The sequence below is a fragment of the Triticum aestivum genome, chromosome 5A (assembly GCF_018294505.1).
Source record: "Triticum aestivum cultivar Chinese Spring chromosome 5A, IWGSC CS RefSeq v2.1, whole genome shotgun sequence".
Classification (NCBI taxonomy): Eukaryota; Viridiplantae; Streptophyta; class Magnoliopsida; order Poales; family Poaceae; genus Triticum; species Triticum aestivum.
The window spans coordinates 4,876,229-4,884,479 of NC_057806.1; positions in this window are offsets into that span (position 1 = coordinate 4,876,229).

An 8,251-nucleotide genomic window follows, 5' to 3' on the forward strand; every position below is an offset into this window, starting at 1 on the left:
AGACTCGAATACATAGTTCAACGAAAGCAACAATATCTGAGTACAGACATAAATAAATAAGTTTATCTTAAGAAGGCTAGCGAAACAATGATAACTAGATCGCAGCAATCGGGTAAGGGGGGAAAAGGTAGCAAAGCAACTGTGAGTACTATCCAAAGTACTCGGAAGACTTACATCATATCTATGCTAAGTATGCATCAGTACCAAAGGGAAGAGGCTGTATCTGTGGACTATACTGCAGAAATGCCAGAATATAAGGGAAGGCATTGCCTATCGAAGAATAGTATCTTGCAGCTATAGAGGAGAGTAACATAACATACAGTAACAGGTATATATTAGCCACGCCCAGAAATCCTTCCTCGACTCACTGCGAGAAAGCGATGCCGGAGCCATCATATGAGTTTAGTGTAACAAGTATCCCGTTCTAGTTGTAGTAGATCGGAATACAACTCCGAGCACCCGTTACCATGGACACGGCTATTCAAATAGATTACTTCCTTGCAGGGGTGCACCAACTTACCCAACATACTCGATTAACTCCGGCTAGACACACTTTTCCTGGTCATGCCCGTCCTCGGCTAATCGACACACCATAGTCCTACCTAGGCTCAGCAGAGAGGTCAGCACGCCTGTCTACATCCTAAATGTGAAGGGTGGTTCGACCGCTCATCCTAAGCACTCCTGCACATTGCGTGGGCGGTCCAGCTTCACCTGATCTGCAGGATATCTACTAGTCTTTGTGCCACATCTCTGAACTGTGACGTCTGTAGAGCTTTCAGAAGAATTGTACGGCGCCGAATGCCCATACTTATTCCCGCGTGGTGGTTAGTGCGAAATGGCTAGAGGCCTACTCAGATCACATATCCAAACCCGTTAGTGTATACGGAGCTCGCGGGAACGATAGATGATCCTCTCACCCCATTTCACGGACTTACGACAGGGGCCAGGCCCATCCCTCTCTAGGGCGGTCTCTGCCTGCCCGGTCGTGCCACGTCATTACATTGCGGGTACCCTCATGGTCAACCCAACTTCAATAACTCTCGCGGGTACCCCTTGGGCCGACCCAACTTCAACAAAGGACCGAGGTGAAGGTCAAGGTAACCGTGTGTCCATAACATCAAGGGGGAATCTGAGGAATCACCCTCGATGGATTCCTACTCGATGTAACCGTCAAGGTGACCTTGAAGGAATCACCCTCGAAGGGTTCAGACTTGAGGTGTCGCACAACAACTCATCATCAGGAGTGGTGAATAAGAAAAAACAATCAGTGTGCATTTTGCAAATGTTCAAAATGTATTAAAAAGGAACCAGAAAAGAAAAAAAATAGGAAAGGAAAAATGGAAAAAAAAGAAATGAATAAAGGAAAATTTAAAAGAAACTAAATTTAAAAGGAAATCAACCTTCTTAAAGGACACGGCTAATGTTTTCTTAACGCATGGTGAACATTTTTTAAAATTCATGCAAACATTCTTTTACAAAATATGACATAAAGTTTTCAAAATACATTCTGAATATTTTGTAAAAACTTTACGAACATTATTTTCTATACACAATGAAAAATGGCACTGAGAGAACAAATAAAAATTAAAGAAAAATAAATAAAAGGGGACAAAACATAGAAAAAAAATCTATCCCAGTCCATTAGTGTTAAGCACAGATGGAAAAAATAACAGAAAACTGATTGAGTGGGGTGGGAAATCATATTTGGCACCAATGCGTGAATTGGTACGCCCAGTTCCTATTCCGCACCTTGAGCGCGGGATATTAGTACAGATCGCTAATCGGCGAACACCCTTCACTGTATAGTAGGCGGCTGGCTTCTTATGTCAAGAGAATGGATGGACTATTATATAGGTAAATGGGCCGGCTGGCTTCTTATGTAGGTTCTGTTTTCCAACAGTTTTTATGGAAGCTTTTTCCAATGATTTTTACTGCATTTGTTTCTGGGACGTTTTCTTCGTGTTTTCACCTGCCGGTTTTCTCTCTCTTTTTTTCGTTATTCGCCTTCTTTTTCTTCTTTACTTTTCCTGTTTCACCTTCTTTTTCTTTTTTTTTATAAAATTTGTGAACTTTTCAGAGATCCGTGAACTTCTTTCAAATATTTTTTTTCCTTTTCCAAATATCTCTGAACTTTGTTTTAAATAAGTGAACTTTTCTCAATTTTGTCATTTTATCCAAATTTCGTGAACTTTTCTCAAATTACAAACTTTTTCCCAAATCCGTGTGAACTTTTTTTAACCCATGAATTGTTTTTCATTTTCTGTGAACTTTTTTGCAAATTACAAACTTTTCCAAGTGTTATTTTTATTAAATATGTGGAATTTTTTCAAAATTGACGAGGTTTTTAAATCCAGGATTTTTTTCAAAAATTATGAAACTTTTTAAAATTTATGATTCTCTTTTAGTACCATGAACTTTTTTCAAATCCGTGAACAATTCTTCGTAATCACGAAAAATGTTCGAAAATTATTAACTTTTTTATGGCTCTGTCCATCTTGGGTTTTTTCTCACCGATTTTGGTCCCTTCAAGAAGGTTCTCCACTTCTCCGGCCCCATTTTCGGTGTGCTTTCAATTCAGTTTATTTTTGCGTTTTGTTTTTATGTTTATTTTTATTTGTCCTTTCCCTTTTTTTCCTTTGACGTTTTTTTCATTTCCATTTTTTGGCATGAACTTTTTTTTAGAAAAAAGTGCACATATTTTTAAATTCTTTAAGTTTCTCTAAGTTTGCGATTTTTTCCCCTATTCAAGAATTCATCCGATTAACCAATTAACTTGCTGATTAATCCCTACTCATAGGGTCACCGAGTAGCCGATAAACTGATAAATCGTCCGATTAATTGATTAAATGACCGATTAACTTGCCGATTAGCCTATTAATCCCCTACTCGCCAGCCAACCGAGCAGTTACCAGTTAACTATTTCCTCAACAATGATTTTTTCTAAATCTGCAAACATTTTTAAAACCCATGTATTTATTTTAATTCATGAACTCTTCTCAAATTTGTTTAAAAATTTAAATTCATTATTTTTTCAAATTATTAGACATGTTTTTACATCCATGAACTTTTTACAATTTGTGAAGTTTTTAAAAAATTGGGACATTTTTCTATCATGAGAATACTGGTAGGATCTTGTGTGTACATATCATGCAAAAAAATTGAGTGACTGGTAGAGTATGCATATGAAACCAACTGAATTCTAGAAGAGCACATCGCGCAAAAGAAAAATACTACAAGCAATGGTATTTTGTACAAAATACAAAGCATGCACCTCTTTGTCAACTTATTGTTGAACACAAGTTGACAAAACCAATTTTCAATGGTCTAATTTATCCTCTAAAATATTCTATAGACATGTGTACCTCTAAACAATAGAAATCACTATTAAGATATTTGTTAGATAATATGCTTTAGCAAACTACACCACAATATGTAATCATGTTAAAATATACATAAACATATGCACATATACTCAAGTATATATGGATATACCATATATTTATGCAATTCTGATTTTTAATGAAAATATAACTTAATTTATAACTTGTAGTCTAAATTTAACTGAATAACATTTCCATTGATATACATTAGAAAGGTGTAACAAAACAAACTGTACTTATTTTCTAGTAGTATTATTATGTGGTTCATAACTATTCATTTTAAGTAATAGAAAATTATAGCACTTAACATATTATTATGATAGAAATAATTTAAAAATATATAAAAAATTAGTATAAAATATTAATTATAATTCGCTTAGATACAACATTTGTTTCGACTCATTCATCATCGATGACCCATTCGCACATATGCAACCCCGACACGAAGATGCAGCGAGTCTAACTTAGTGTCCTTGAAAATTTCCAATGGCCTCACCATTTGAATTGAAAAGTGGCATGCCTAATGAGCTCTTCTCGGTTCTTATTGCCCACGTTGGTCCCCTTAGGAGAAAGAATTTTACCCATGGAGAGTATTCTGTGAATATAGGCTACTAAAAGTGACATGTGTCCTACACGTACTCCCTGGCAAGAGTACACTGTGGTTCGGTTTTCTCTCCCGCAACCTCTGGTACCACTTGTAGAAATGGCAGTAGGAGTGGGTGTCCCCAAACAAGCCATGCAACATCTCGATGACCATGCCACTGGCGTCGAGAAGAGGTAAGTTGAACATCCCTGTCTGGGTCTCCTCACATGTCCTGGCATTCTCCGAGCCACCGGAAGGGTCGGGTACGGTCTAGTGCAAATGTCGTTGTCGTGGAAGTTCTTGAGGGACTCAACGCCAACTGTGAGTAGAAGCATGTCTGTGGACAAGTACCATGTCGTTATGACTGCATTTACGTACTCCCTCGCATCCTTGGCCCGGCAGGCGAGATGGCGAGCTTACTCGTGGTGGTAGCAGACAAGAGAGGCGCTAAACAAGCGCACTTTATCCAATGTCAAGGGATCCGAGGCATTGTATATGTGGTGGATGTAATGAGCAGTTGTGATGACATGTCATCCATCGTTTATGGAATCGTGAATAAACCAAGGCAAGTGCGGGCGCTCTCCACGGCTTCCCTCCTCTTCTTTTTGTCTTTCATGGTTAGTACACGGGCGGCTAGCTCTTGGATCTTTTTGATCTTGTGGGGCTTGGGGGCCAACTTGACATAGAAGATTGAGTCCTTCGTTGTGTTGAACATGTACGCCCAATCCACATGTTGCGCCATCCAATCCTTACTACAATGCAGGGCCAAATCAACTTCGCGAGCGTTGGTGTAGGCCTCGGCCGGCGTGGCCTATATGTACATGTTGACACTAGATTTTGGCACGGCAAAATCTTGATTAATATAACTTCATATGAAAAAATTATCAATATGAAAAAGATTCGGATCGTCGGAATGAGCAACTTTGATGTTGGCATCGTCATTGCTATCCAATCTCATCTTAGAGTACTGTTTGGCAGATTGCGCATCCAAGAATGCCTCATATGAAAAAGTGTTCTACCTAGATTGTCTTCGTCTTGTCGAGGCAATTGATTTTGATATTTGAATCATCCCAATCCAAGGTCATGTGCAAAAGTTACAACAAAATGAGCGTGACGCAAAAGTGGATGGCCAGATCATCCACAGTGGTAACCGGCGAAATACCCGGACGTCCCGACTATCATATGGGAAGAAAAATAGAAGGTTCAATATTGAATCCGGGCGATCCCGGATAGAACCCAGACAATCCGGGCAGAAGTCCAGCTTGGAGTCCGGACATCCGGGCGATAATTTGACGTTATTCTCTCGTGTAGAAGTTAGAAAACAGGCGAAAAACACCCTTAAGATGGCCTCGAAACGAAAACCATTCAACACGAAAGTTGTACATCTCATTGAAAAGGACAAATATACTTTTGTGAGCATCTCCATCCAAGGTCACCTGCGGCATGTGGGTCCCAAAAACAAAACTGCTATCTCAGACCAACCTAAATCCGAGTTCGGTTAATTTTGAAAGGATTTAGACAGGATTTGAAGTCCTTTTTTTGTACGGGAAGTGCAGCCTCCTCATAAATAGATGAGAGGTGATTGCTGATTGAACGACACACAATCGACGATAACCAAATCTACCACTTTTATCTTTTATCTTTGTCCTTGCTCTAATTTTCTTCTTCTCGTTCTTCGTTGTCATTCTTGTTGCAGGGCAATGATCCACGAGGCCCTAGAGGTGATCAGGTCGATCTAAGGTAGACCATAGCTGCCACGTGTCTAGACAGGGTTCCTCCTGGACGTGTGGTGTTTCGCGTCTACAAAAGTGCCCGCTGGATTGCTTGCGTACCGCACTTCCGTCTAGGTCTCCTTTGATCTGAGCTGTGGTGCATCACCCCCCGGTGTTGAGGGTACATGGTGATGTGTTCATGTGCAAATACACTCTCTGGCGACTCCACTGGGGATGAAGCTTTGAACGGTTTCCAGCCTGTTCTTTCTACGAATAGATCGTCATCAAGGGTTTTTGCTATCTACAAAGTAAATATGACTACTCGATCCTCTTGTGTAGATGCAATCACTACTAAGGAAAATCCTATATGTAGACGACTAACAGCAGCGTAGGGTAAGTAGCCCACGCTACTGTTACTTAATTGTAGCATGGGGCTATATCCGGCGCTACAATTAAGGTGTAGTAGCACCACATGCTTGCCCACCCCTCGCTACTACTAACAGGGCCCAATGGTACCCCGGGGGCAAGACATAGTAGCACCTGGTCTACATAACCCGCACTACCACTATTAACCTAGCAACAGTGTGGGCCCTGTAACTGGCATTGCTGCTATTTATACACAGGGCAGCTGGTGGGCCCCATATAGTAGTAGCACGGGCCAGCAGATAGGCGCTACTGGTAGTTGTCGTAGCAGTAGCGCTGGCATATACCCCGTGCTACTGCTAAGCTCGGCTTATCCTCTCCCTGACGTCCCTTTCCTCCTCACTCTCACATCTTCACTCTGTTGCCGCTGCCCGCCACCATCGTCGCCCCCGAGGTATCTCCTTCCCTCCCTTCCTCCTCCGCCGCCCTCCTCCCTCCTCCTCCTCCTCCCATCGCGACCCTCCTCCCTCCTCCCATCGCCATCCTCCCTCCTCCTCCTCTCTTCTCCCTCCTCTCTCCTCCCACTACCATCATCCTCCTCATCTCTCCTCCCTCCTCCCACCTCCTCTCTCCTATTTCAGTAATGTTTTAGGTATATAAATTTTTAGTAAAAAAATTAGTAATAGAACAGAAAATACCTTTAAATATTTTCGGTATCGAATATGTTTTTTTAATATAGAAATGTTTTAGGTATCTAGTAGGGTTTTTGAATATAGAAATGCTTTAGGTGTGGAATAGGTTTTCTCAATATAGAAATGTTTTACGTATCGAACAGATTTTTTAAATATAGAGATGTTTTACGTATCGAATAGGTTTTTTTAATATAGAAATGTTTTAGGTAACAAATAGGTTTTCTGAATATAGAAATGTTTTAGGTATCTACTAGGTTTTGAATATATAAATGTTTTAGGTATGCAGGGGTGGAGCCAGGATTTGAACATGAGGGGGGCGAAGAGGAAAAAAAATCACTCCACCACACAAGACATAAAAATTGGACGAAAGCAAGAGGGGTTCAATGTGCGACCCAATTTCTTCACACTTTGCTCTACACCGTCGAACCCAATTTCTTCCCACTTCGCTCTACGCCGTCGTTAGTATGAACACAAATCAATGCATTGTGTGGAACATGTCGCACCTCAAGGTGCAGCTTATTGCAAAATATAAGGCATAAAAAATAACAAGTCTCACTAAGCAATTTATGTTTGGCAACCAGAGAAGGCTTCATTTCAATTAACAAAATTAGATCCGTTACTAGGAGCTCGCCAAAAAAATTGATAATCTAATAAGGTGAACCTTTCTACAAACAATCTTTACATACAGCAACCATATAATTTTTCAAAGAAAATAATCTCCCGTTCAGAAAAGAACACATGTAATTAATAGATTAATTAGTTTTCGTGTATGAAGAAAACCTATCAACTACACTAATAAGCTTCAATCGGCAGTCCATCAACAAAAGTGTAAAGTACGTAATACATTTAGATTTGAGTGAGGAATACATACCGTGATCAAGAAACTAGATGGAGCTTGTCGGGTATTGACATATCGGCCGGATTAACAGAGGCCGGGGCCGCGGCGCCCATGACTAGAGTATTTAACCAAAAACTACCACAATTCATGGAAACGTGACGAAAAACTACCACTTTACGTTTTTGTGCAAAAAGCTACCACTTTTATCCTAAACCGTGGCAAAAAACTACCAACTCGGTTCGGCCGCGCTAAGCCCGAATATGACCGGTTGGGCCTACACATAAGTGGGCTAAAAATACAATCAGGTCCCTATAAAAAACTTTTTAAAGCAATCGGGTCCCTGTAAAATAAAATAAAAAGCAATCAGGTCCCGCCAGCGAGCTCGTCAGCGACAAGCAGAGGCATGCGGCAGCGGCGGCGGCGGCAAGCGGGAGCAACGGCAAGTAGCGGCGGTGGTGGAAGCAAGCAGCAGCAAGCGGCGGTCGCGCATAGATAGCTAGCTCCGGCCGCCGCAGTGCGTGCGTGAGCTAGCCGACTAGCTAGCTCTGGCTGCGCCCCCGTCGTGATAGCTAGCTCTGGCTGTGTCCCCGTCGTGAACTAGCAGCTTCGGCCAGCCTCGCACGCAGCCAGGGGGCTCGGCCAGGCGCGCGGCCACTGGGCTCGGCCAGGCATGCGGCCGCGGG